A 12,353-nucleotide genomic window follows, 5' to 3' on the forward strand; every position below is an offset into this window, starting at 1 on the left:
GAAGTTAATAGCCATTTGCCATTCATCACACCAGGAGGACACTTTTTGTAGAGCATCATTTATCACATGTTGGTCTGCGGGACAGCATATTTCGTTATAAAGTACACAGTCATCAGCGTATAGTTTGATTTTAACAGGGATGCCATCAACAATATCATTAATAAACAGGAGAAAAAGAAGTGGTCCTAGCACTAAGCCCTGCGGAACGCCAGAATCAACAAGCTGTGTATGTGAGCAGGAATCAGCAAAAACAACAAATTGTTCGCGTTTTGTGAGATATGCAGAAATACAGTTAACTACTTGTAAATTATTGATTATTCTACCTATCTTATATATCAGTTTAGAGTGGGATACTTTATCAAAGGCTTTCGAAAAGTCCATAAAAATAATGTCAGTCTGTGTTCTACTATTTATGGATTTTGCAAAGTCATGTATTGTTCCAACTGAGTGTTTGTAGAATAACCTTTCCTAAAACCATGCTGGAATTTGGTAAGAATGTTATAGTTGTCTAGAAATTCGCAGCCATGATTGTAAATGATATGTTCCAGAATCTTGCATACCGTACATGTTAATGAAATTGGACGATAGTTGTTAACGGAGTTCTTATTTCCGGTCTTGTGAACTGGTTTAATTCTAGCGGTTCCCCAGTCTCTTGGTATTTCTCCATTTTTTAAAGACTTGCAAAAACTCGCATGAAGATATTTTGACACCCACTCAGCGTACCTTTTCAAGAATCTATTAGGAATATCATCAGGCCCTGGTGATTTTTCGGCATCGAGCATTAGCAGAAGATTAAATATACCACTTTCAGAAACAATGACATTAGACATCGGTGGTAGGGATGCATGAAACACAGGTGATATACCATTATCTCGGGTGAACACCGATTTAAAATGGTTGTCAAAGGCATGGGAAATTTTTTCACTATCGTGAGTTAGGCAGCCATCAACTTCAAATGTATCACATTCAGTGGAGTGTGGAGAAATCGAACGCCAAAACTTCTCTGGAGACGTGGTTATAAAGCTTGGTAATGATTCACCGTAATAGCGCTTTTTATCAGCAGCTACTTGGTCTTTAATTTGTAAAGAAAGTTTCGATATTTCTTGCATTATAAATGATGTTCTGTTGTTTGTTAACCTTTTCTTTAAGCACTTCAGTCGCCTTTTAGATTGTAATGTCTCCCTCGAAATCCATGGGTTCTTACCCTTACATTTTTTTGTAATCTTGGGTACAAAACAATCGATACATTCATTCACAATCTGTTTAAATCTGTCCCAAAGGTGGTGCACATCACAAGTGCTATTGCAGAAATCATCAAAATTAAAAGAAAGTAGGCCAATTATTGACATTTCATCAACAAGAGAAAAATTCGGAAATGACAAAATTGTACGGTTATTGTTTATATAATGATTGGCTAGGGTAAGCAACACGGCCTTGTGGTCTCAAATTCCCGGAACTACTTTGCAGTAACTTTTGGCACTAATGGATTCACGTACTAGAAAGAGATCTAGTACTGATTTGCAATTTTCTTGGATTCTAGTCTGTTACGATTTGAAATAGGTCAAAAGTGAACCCAATGTTTAGCATTCCTTCTCCCAAGTGATCATTGTGATTATTGAGCGAGAAATTCGGCCAGTCTATATGCGGCAAGTTGAAATCTCCAGCCAGAATAACTTTGTCACCAGGTTTTATATTCGAATGTAGATACTCTTTTAACGATTCCAACATGTCGATAGACGTGTTAGGGGGTCTATACATGACTGCTATTATATATTTAACCTTACCGTAGTACGCTTTGCAGAATATGCACTCAACGTCAGTCAAGTTAGACATTCTCACTATACGCAAACGTTTTTTAAAAAGAATGCAAACACCTCCTCCTTTGCTGCCTCGGTCTTTCCGAATTATAGTATATCCGGCAGGAATAAATTCGCTGTCGTATATTGATTCATGTACCAGGTCTCAGTGAGAACTGCGATGTCAGCATCGTGTACTAGTAATATACTTTCGAGTTCGGTAGCTTTATTGATTGCACTTCTGCAGTTGATGTTTAATATTTTTAATGACTGATCTTTAGTGCTATGTTGTCATGCTGTTTTCTTATTCAGCCTAAACCGTGTCGCCTTTTCCTCGTTCCAACCAAAAAGCACACCGTCTACGCTTAACTTGTCGAAGAGCAATTTGACCTTAGCGCCTTGTTCTTTTTCTTGAGCTGCACTTCTCCATAACTGCTTGCGGATTTCCCGAATTCTTTTCGAAAAGTCATCAGAGAGTGAAAAATCGGTGTCCTTTAGTTGAGGAGAAGCTTTTAGTACGGCCATTTTTTCACGGTAGCCGACGAACTTTACGATAACAGGTCGAGGTTTCTCAGACGTTTTTCGTCCAAGCCTGTGACACCTCTCAATACCGTTCACGATTATACCCAGTATTTCACGGAAAATGTTATTTTTGACTGTCGCCTCCAGTTCCCTGTACGTCTCTTTGTTAGGCTCCTTTAAACCATAAATGATGAGGTTGTTCCGACGTCCACTATTTTCCAAATCATCAACCTTAAGCATCAGCTGTGAAATCTGTTCATCAAACATAGAAACTGAGGTTTCCAGAACTTTCACTTGATTAGTAACAGCATTTAGGTCAGTCAACTGTTTTTTAAATCTATCCAGACGTTCCGTTAAGGTTGAGAGCTTATCTTCGATTTTATTTTGCGCGGTGAGTACGGCTTCAATTGTTGCAGTCATTTTACTCTGTGCTTCTACCAGTTCTAACAGTATATCTCTATCTGTTTTCGAAGGCCCTGGATTAGCCTCTATGTCACCGCAAGACAATAAGTCATCACGGAGACCAAGAACGCAGCGAAAAATGCTCTTAACACAAAGTGGGCATGGCAGCAGAATGAAAAAACGGTCATCACTCCTGTAACATTTCGTATACCAATAACTAACCTGCAGCACGAAGCAAAAGGGGTTGCTGAGCATGGTGACTGTCTCCCTGCTGCCATGCCCGCTGGCGATGCCCGGTGTTCGTCCTTTATAGTGCTTCGGTCTGTCATGTGATGGCATGTCACCGACGTGGTCATACATGTCGGCGCAAGTGCAGCGATGAGTCAGCGATGATGCAGCATGCAAATCCCTCACTATCAGCAGGCAAGGTCCCGTCAGACACGCCGATGCCTTTCGCACATGCCACCCCAGGGTGGATAGCGCATATCAGCCGCGCCGTAAAAAGGATCTGCAGCGCGAAACAAAAGAGGTTGCTGAGCATGGTGACGGTCTCGCTGCTGCCATGACCACTGGCGATGCCCGGCGTTCGTCCGTCCTTTATAGTGCTTCGGTCCGTCATGTGATGGCATCTCACCGACATGGTCATCCATGTCGGCACAAGCGCAGCTGTGCAGTGCAGCGATGAATCAGCGATGATGCAGCGTGTAAATCCCTCACTATCAGCAGACAAGGTCCCGTCAGACACGCTGATGCCGTTTGCACATGCCACCCCAGGATGGATAGCGGATAACATCAGCCGCGCCGTAAATAGGACCTGCAGCACGAAGCAAAAGGGGTTGCTGAGCATGGTGACGGTCTCGCTGCTGTCATGCCCACTCTGAAATGTTGAATGAAATCTGAATGAAATATTGTTCATTTTCGTTTGGCTGTTGCCGGTAGCCATCATCGCCCTCAAAGCAAGATTTACTTCAAACGGATTGCACGTTTTTGTGCCATTCATGCGGGATGAAGTCTATTCATTCGTGATCTCTCTGTACCTTTCACAATGCACTAGCACTTTCATGGCAAGTCCGTAGTCCTGATCCCCTCTGATGATCGTAGCCGGTTCGTGGCAGGCTTTGCAACACAAGGCACCTATTATCGCGTTTAGCATATCTTCAATGGAACATGGTTATATCGAACTCGAGGGGGATCGCGAATTAGTTCGACATACGAAAAATTCGGCATAAAAAAATTACGGGCCCCGACAGCTTACCTGTAGCTGCCAACGTATTCTTCAAATGCCGCTTGAACGTCTTGTGGTGCATACCGGTGCGTGAGATGCCCATTGTTGCAAAAGTATTGTTCATTTTCGTTTGGCTGTTGTCGGTAGCCATCATCGCCCTCAAAGCAAGATTTACTTCAAACGAATTGCACGTTTTCGTGCCATTCGTGCGGGGTGAAGTCTATTCATTCGTGATCTCTCTGCATCTTTCACACTGCACCAGCACTATCATGGCAAGTCCGTAGTCCTGATCCCCTCTGATGATCGTAGCCGGTTCGTGGCAGGCTTTGCAACACAAGGCACCCATTATTGCGTTTAGCATATTGTCACGCGGTTGTGACACACGCAGCACTTGAGAGGAAGCACACAGGAGTCAGGGCGGTGTCGGGCGAACTGTTTATTGGGCGAACTTGTGCCCAGCAAAACAAGGCCAAACACAACTCACAGCAACAGCGGCGTGAACAGTCGTCGGTCGACGAAAAGACTGACTAGTGGCGCACTGCGCCGGCTTTTTATACACGCGTCATATCGCGTTCTCGATTTATTTCTGGAGCTCCAGAATTTACTAGAATGTGCGCGTCAAGCATGCAAAGTTTCAAGAATGATCCACACGGTTCCAGAGTGGCATGCAAGATAAACGCGGCCTGCGTTGCGCTTAACAGAAAGTGATAACAATGCTCCCCGCAAACAATCACAACGAGCGCGCGTGTCACTGGAAAGTGATAGCGGCTTTCTTCGTAAACCAAAAGAACCGCACGTGTCACTACCCCCCCCTGAAAAAAAACATCGTCCCGATGCTAAAGACAGAACATAAGAGAGAGTACATGCAATAAATTACATTAACAATGCGTCACAGCTAATCAGCGCGCATAATAAGGTTTAAGTCGCACCACGTGTACGACTTCGGGTCGTGCACGGCGTCGTTGGGATGACGTTAAGCCACCGGGCACGACCTCATAGTCCAGTTCACCACGACGTCGGACTACCTTGTAGGGTCCAAAGTAGCGTCGCAAGAGCTTCTCAGACAATCCCCGTCGTTGTATCGGCGTCCAGACCCAGACAAGGTCGCCGGGTTGGTATTCGGTGTGGCGTCGTCGAAGGTTGTAGTGGCGCCTGTCGACCGTCTGTTGGCTCTTGATACGCAGGCGGGCTAGCTGTCGAGCTTCTTCAGCGCGATCCAGGTAGCTGGCGACGTCGAGGTCTTCTTCGTCGGTGCCGACCGGTAGCATGGCGTCAAGCGTCGTTGTTGGGCTCCGTCCGTAGACGAGCTTGTATGGAGCAAACTGCGTCGTTTCCTGCACGGCCGTGTTGTACGCGAAGGTTACATACGGGAGTATGGCGTCCCACGTCTTGTGTTTGACGTCCACGTACATGGCCAGCATGTCGGCGATGGTCTTATTTAGACGCTCGGTGAGGCCATTCGTCTGTGGGTGGTACGCGGTGGTTCGGCGGTGGCTTGTCTGACTGTACCTCAAGATCGCCTCCGTTAGGTCAGCCGTAAAGGCCGTACCTCTGTCGGTGATGAGGACCTCGGGGGCTCCGTGGTGGAGGACGATGTTCTCAATGAAGAACTTGGCGACATCGGCGGCAGTGCCCTTCGGCAAGGCCCTTGTTTCGGCATAGCGGGTGAGGTAGTCAGTCGCTACGACAATCCATTTGTTGCCAGAAGTTGACGTCGGGAACGGCCCCAGTAAGTCCATGCCGATTTGTTGGAATGGCCGTCGAGGTGGTTCGATGGGTTGCAGAAGTCCGGCTGGCCTAGTTGTCGGCGTCTTGCGTCGCTGACAGTCTCTGCATGTCTTTACGTAGTGGGCGACGTCGGCAGTGAGGCGAGGCCAATAGTACTTCTCTTGTATTCGTGACAGTGTGCGGGAAACACCAAGATGTCCGGCTGTCGGGTCGTCGTGTAATGCTTCCAGAACCTCTGGACGTAACGCTGAAGGCACCACGAGGAGGTGGTCGGCGCGGAGCGGCGAGAAGTTCTTCTTCAGGAGGACGTTGTTTCGCAGGAAAAACGAAGCCAGTCCTCGGCGGAATACTTTCGGCACGTCGGCGGTCTTGCCTTGCAGGTAGTCCATGAGGATCTTGAGCTCTGGGTCAGCTCGTTGGCGTTCCGCGAAGTCGTCGGTACTTATGGGTCCCAGGAAAGAGTCGTCGTCCCGGTCGTCCTGGGGCGGCGGATCGACAGGGGCGCGAGACAAGCAGTCGGCGTCGGAGTGCTTTCGTCCGCTCTTGTAGACGACGGTGATGTCAAATTCTTGTAGTCTGAGACTCCACCGTGCGAGGCGCCCTGATGGATCCTTCAAGTTAGCTAGCCAACACAAGGCGTGGTGGTCACTCACGACATTGAAAGGCCTGCCGTACAGGTAGGGGCGGAACTTTGATGTAGCCCAGATGATGGCAAGGCATTCCTTTTCTGTCGTGGAATAACTGGCTTCTGCCTTCGAAAGTGACCGGCTAGCGTAACTGATGACCCTTTCAAGTCCGTCGGTCCTCTGCACGAGCACGGCGCCGAGCCCTGTGCTGCTTGCGTCCGTGTGAATTTCGGTGTCAGCTTCTTTGTCGAAGTGCGCCAGTATTGGCGGCGTTTGCAGGCGTCGCTTTAATTCTTGAAATGCCTCGACTTGCGGCGTTCCCCATTTGAAGTCGACGTCGGCCTACGTGAGGTACGTCAGCGGCTCGGCGATCCGCGAAAAGTTCTTCACGAAGCGCCTGTAATAAGCGCAGAGGCCAAGAAAATCGGCGTACTGCTTTCTTGTCGGTGGGTGCAGGAAAGTCGGCGATCGCAGCTGTTTTCTGTGGATCAGGGAGCACTCCCGACTTGCTGATAACGTGGCCAAGGAACAATAGCTCCTCGTAGGCGAAGCGGCACTTTTCTGGCTCCAGGGTAGGTCCCGAGGCTTTGATTACCCGAAGAACAGCTTCAAGGCGCCGGAGGTGCTCGTCGAAGTTGGAAGAAAATACGACTACGTCGTCCAAGTAGACGAGGCAAGTCTGCCACTTCAAGCCTGCGAGTACTGTGTCCATAACCCGTTGGAACGTCGCGGGCGCCGAGCAAAGACCAAAGGGCATGACCTTAAACTCGAACAGGCCGTCTGGTGTTATGAAGGCAGTCTTCTCTCGGTCTCTCTCGTCTACTTCGATTTGCCAGTAGCCGGTTTTGAGGTCCATCGACGAAAAATACTTGGCGTTGTAGAGTCTGTCCAGAGCATCGTCTACCCGTGGGAGGGGATACACGTCTTTCTTCGTGATCTTGTTCAGGCGACGATAATTGACGCAAAAACGTAGGGTTCCGTCCTTCTTCCTCACTAACACCACGGGTGATGCCCACGGGCTCGTAGACGGCTGAATGATGTCGTCACGCAGCATTTCGTCGACTTGTTGCTTGATGGCCTCGCGTTCCCGTGCAGAAACTCGGTAGGGGCTCTGACGGAGCGGACGGGCATATTCGTCGGTTGTGATGCGATGTTTCGCGAGAGGGGTCTGACGAAGCCTCGACGACGAGAAGCAGTCCTTGTATTGGTGGAGTAAGGCTTTGAGCTCCTTTTGTTGCTGCCTGGAAAGGCCTTGACTTACGTCGAAGGCGGGCGCGGAAACTGCTGTCGACGTTGCGGCTCCCTGAGAATCGGTGAGGGCGAAGGCATTGCTCGTTTCCACAAATTCGCTTAGATGTGCTACTGTCGTGCCCCTATTCAAGTGCCTATATTCGTTGCTGAAGTTCGTCACCATTACCTTGGCTTCGCCGTTATGAAGCTTGGCTATGTCTCTTGCGACGCACATCTGACGGTCTAGGAGCAGGTGCTGGTCGCCTGCTCCTAGACCAGAAACGACACTTACGGCGTGCACTTCCACATCATCGCTCCCGACATCACTGGCATAACTTGAGGTGGGCGCCCGCGACAGCCTGTCGGCCAGTAGAAGCTGCTTTCCTGGAACGAATCGCATTTCTGTGTCATAGCGCATCAATCGCAGGAAGAATCGTTGCAGGCGGGGCGGCACATCACCAATGGGTTTTTGGGCGATAGCGAGCAAAGGGTGATGGTCGGTCTCTAAGATAACGTTTCGGCCATACACGAAGTGGTGAAAGCATTTGCAGCCGTAAACACAAGCCATCGCTTCCTTCTCAATTTGCGAATAACGCTGCTCTGCTTGAGTTAGCACGCGGGAGGCATAGGCGACCGGCTTCCATACGTCATTGTTGCACTGAAGTAGCGCCGCTCCGATACCGTTCTGCGATGCATCGCATGATACTTTCGTGGCTTTCGTGGCGTCGAACACTGAAAGCACGGGCTGCCTGCTGAGGTCAGCGCAAAGTTGCTCCCACTCGAGCGCGTGGTTGGCACTCCATTCAAACATTGTATCTCGCTTCAGCAGGCTTCGCAAGAGGCTAGTCCTTTAGGTTAGTGATGGGAGGTATTTGCCGAAATAATTGGCGACTCCTAGCATTCTTTGGACGGCCGATTTGTCCTTCGGCGCAGGCGTCTGGAGCATACATTTTATCAAGGAGGGGCTCGGCCTGATGCCATCCTTGCTGATGACGTCACCGAGATACTCTATCTCCTGTACGCCGATTGTGCATTTGGCCGGGTTAAACGTTAAGCCAGCTTGTTGGGCTGCTTGTAGTGCCGACCTCAGGCGCGCGTCATGCTCTTGCCGAGTTGTGTCCCAGATAAGGACATCATCAACGTACACCCCTTTCTTTCTTGAAAGCCCCTTTCTTTATTGTAGCAGTGCTTATATACCGAGCGAGACAAGAAAGGGTGCGTACCCTCACCGCACTATCGTATCAAAGGGGGCGGGTTTGACACGAGGCACATGCTGCGCAAGATATGATACAGTATTAGCTTGTTACGGAAAGAAGCAGGGGGAATCGGGTGTTCATCGCGGAAAAGCAAGTCCTCGACACAAGACAGTTCCTGTCTGACTGCGAAGTAAGGCAAGAATTCAGAAGCAAGAGCACATTTGGAAGGCCATCCTTCACGTAAATATTTGAGAACTTGAGACAAAGTGGAATCTGCAGCTGTAGCTGCCTGAAGCTCAGCTTTAGTAATGTAGGAAGTAACTAATGAAACAACTTCCTCATCCCGCTCTTCAGTAACCGGTATCTGAAGAGGAAGGCGCGACAGTGCATCAGCAACCATGTTATTAGAACCTTTACAATATTGAACACTGAAATTATAATACATGAGTTTGGCACACCAACGGCAAATGCGAATGGAGCGGCAGCCTTCGGATCCTGCAGAAAGAAGAGCAACTAGTGCTTGGTGATCTGTACGTAATGTGAAGTGCCGGCCCCACAAGTAAACATGCCATTTCTCACAGGCAAAAAGACACGCGAGAGCTTCACGCTCTCCTACTGAATATCTGCGTTCAGCAGGGGTCAATGTACGAGATGCAAAAGCGATAGTGATCAGCTGATCACCTCTGAGTTGTTGAAACACTGCTCCCAGTCCAACATCGGACGCATCCGTCGTGATGACGATGGGAAGCTTCTCATTGAAAATACTAACGGCTGGCTTCGAGGCCAGTATTGACTTTACTCGAATGAAGCTCTGCTCAGCTTCAGCTGACCAGTTAAAGGGCTGTGCTTGTCGAAGTAGAGTACGCAGTGGTTCAACAACATCAGTATAGTGAGGAACAAACTTGGCATAATAACCAACAAGGCCTAAAAAAGATTGCAAGGTTTTGGCATCAGTAGGCCGTGGGGCATTGACAATGGCCTGAACTTTAGATTCAACAGGTGTCAAGCCGCAGGAACTGACATTATGTCCTAGAAATTGTAACTCATTCACAAAAAAAATGCACTTGTTATTAAGTTTCATACCACATTCACTGACGCGGTTCAGAACAGTATGCAAGTTAGCATCGTGCTCTTCGCGAGTACGTCCCCACACCAAAATGTCATCCAAGTAACAAAGGCGCCATTACAACCCTTAAGAATAATTGACATCAGTTTCTGAAACACTGCAGGGGCAGATGCAAACCCGAAACACACGCTGCGAAACCGAAACAAGCCTTCGTGCGATACAAATGTGATTAAGTCTCTACTGCACTCAGAAAGTTCAACTTGGTGATAAGCGGACGCGAGGTCCAGCTTGGAGAAACATACCGCTCTGGAGAGCTGATGAAGCAGTTCTTCAATGTGAGGAAGTGGAAACCCGTCTACGACGATCGCCTTGTTCGGTTCTCGTAAGTCGACGCATAGTTGAAGGGATCCATCTTTTTTCTTGACGACGACCAGTGGAGAAACCCAGTCAGAAGCAGAGACAGGCTTGATGATTCCGCTGGCTTGAAGGCGAGACAGTTCCGCAGAGACTTGCTCACGGAGAAGTAGAGGAATGCGGCGCAGCTTGGCACGCACAGGGCACACACCTGGTCGACGCACGACGCAGTAGCCACCTTGCTGGGAACAAAGAGCGTCTAGGGTTAGCAGGGTAGGTCCGTTAGAAGCACGAAAAAGACGAACACGGAAAACGAAATGGGTTCTTACACGTCCTCGTCGCCATTGCTGTGTTGGGGGCTGGCTGGTCCCGACGAAGCAGAAGAAGCAGACAGCCGACGGAGACGTACGCGGCCGGCGGGGACGCCGACCAGCCCGAACAGGCGTGTTGGCGCGAAACGCCGAAGAGAACAACAACCGCACTCCATGGTTACCCAACACACACTGATTTTATTTCACAGGCTCCTTGAAATCCTAGACGCCAGAGCGGCGCCCCCTGGCATCCTCACATGTCATTCCGAAACCGAAACCGAAAGCCCAGAACACAACAGTTATCTCATTCGATCAGACAGTTTTGTTACTTATTCGGCTTCACGGTTTTTCTGGTTCTGTGTTTTATGTTTTTTTTTCGTGCTCTGTCATAAACGTGTGTATTGTTACCGCGTCGTTTCAAAGTCCATTTCTCCTAACACGGCACGGAAAACAAGCGTGACGAACCTTGGAACCGATAAAGAATATTTTTCATTAGAGTGACTTTCAAATCGACGGTAGGAGCGAAGTTCCTCCGTTAAAAAAAAAAAAAAGGATTCGAAAACATCCTGAATTAACATCTGCGACGATATTTTGGCGAGAATCAACAATGTCTAGTACAATAACACAATATATAGCCACACAGAGTTCCACAATGAGGCAAAATAAAGGAGGAAAAAAAGCAAACAAACGGTGAACAAAGAACGACCCACCGTGACCTTAGCCATTGGCTGCCGGCGGCGCGCCGTTGCTCCGGCCGTCCCAATCGCCCGGAGTGAGCGCAAGTTGAAAAGGGGGCGTGGCCGCGTTTTTCGCCGCACCGCGGTGCGCGTAGCCTAAGGTCGCTTTCTCTGGCTTTCCCTGGCGCGGGCGGGCGCAGAGGACGAAAACTCAGCCTTTCCAGCCTGTGTGAGACGTTTGATAAAAAAATTACAACCGCTCATCAATGCCGTAGATAGAAGTATTTATGGGTGCCATTTAGCCGTTTAATTTTTGACGTAGACTAGGGCCGCTGTGAAGCGTAAGTGAATTCATTGCACATCAGTAGTTTTCATTTTTGTGGTGGTGGTGGTAAAAACATTTTATTGAGCAGCGAAGGGGGCTGGAAAGGGACGTGGTCAGCCTCCTACGTTTAGGAGGCCGCGATCTTGCGCCGAATGTAGGGCTCGTTGCATCAGGGCGATTTGATGCTCTGCCGCCGAGCTGGTCAGCGCAGACTCCCACTGCTCAAGGTCACGCATTTTTAAAAAAAGATAAGCCGTCTTGTTTTATTTCTGGAAAGCTTGTATTTGTTATTTTAGTACGTGAAAGAGCGCGTGATACAAAGAAAGAGCGCAGTGCCGCTTTTTTTTTTGTGTACCAAAGATATAAATTTTTTTTGTTCGCATTCATTTAAGAGAAAAATTGTTAAATGAAATGTAATCTTTCACGGCGTGCAGGTGTTTTACAAAGCGTTGTCACAATCCAGTGTTGGGTAAGACAAACTTCCTGCAATGCTTACCGTTGAAGTTGCCTGGCTGGAACTGGGTCAATTTTTATTATGAGGTTTAACGCGTCGACGCTACATAGGCGATGAGGCACAGCGTAGTAGAGGGCTCCGGATTAATTGTGACCACCTGGTTATGGGCGCCGGCAGGATTTTACCTTGAGGGGGCAAATCTATTGTTGCGCGAAGGAAAGGGAGAGGGCATGGGGTAAAGTGTTAAAATGATTTGGTGGGGGGAGGGGGGGAGCAAGTGCCTTTTTTTTGCACCCCCTCCCCTCGGCGCCCATTCGCCTTGGGATTTTTAACGAGCGCCGAAATCTGGAACACACGGGCCGCTTTCGCTTTCGCCTCCAGCAGAAAAGCGGCCGCGAATCGAACCCGCGTCCTTGAACTCAGCAGAAAATTTTTCCCGCG

This window comes from Rhipicephalus microplus, chromosome 10, assembly GCF_043290135.1.
Source record: "Rhipicephalus microplus isolate Deutch F79 chromosome 10, USDA_Rmic, whole genome shotgun sequence".
Taxonomy (NCBI): Eukaryota; Metazoa; Arthropoda; class Arachnida; order Ixodida; family Ixodidae; genus Rhipicephalus; species Rhipicephalus microplus.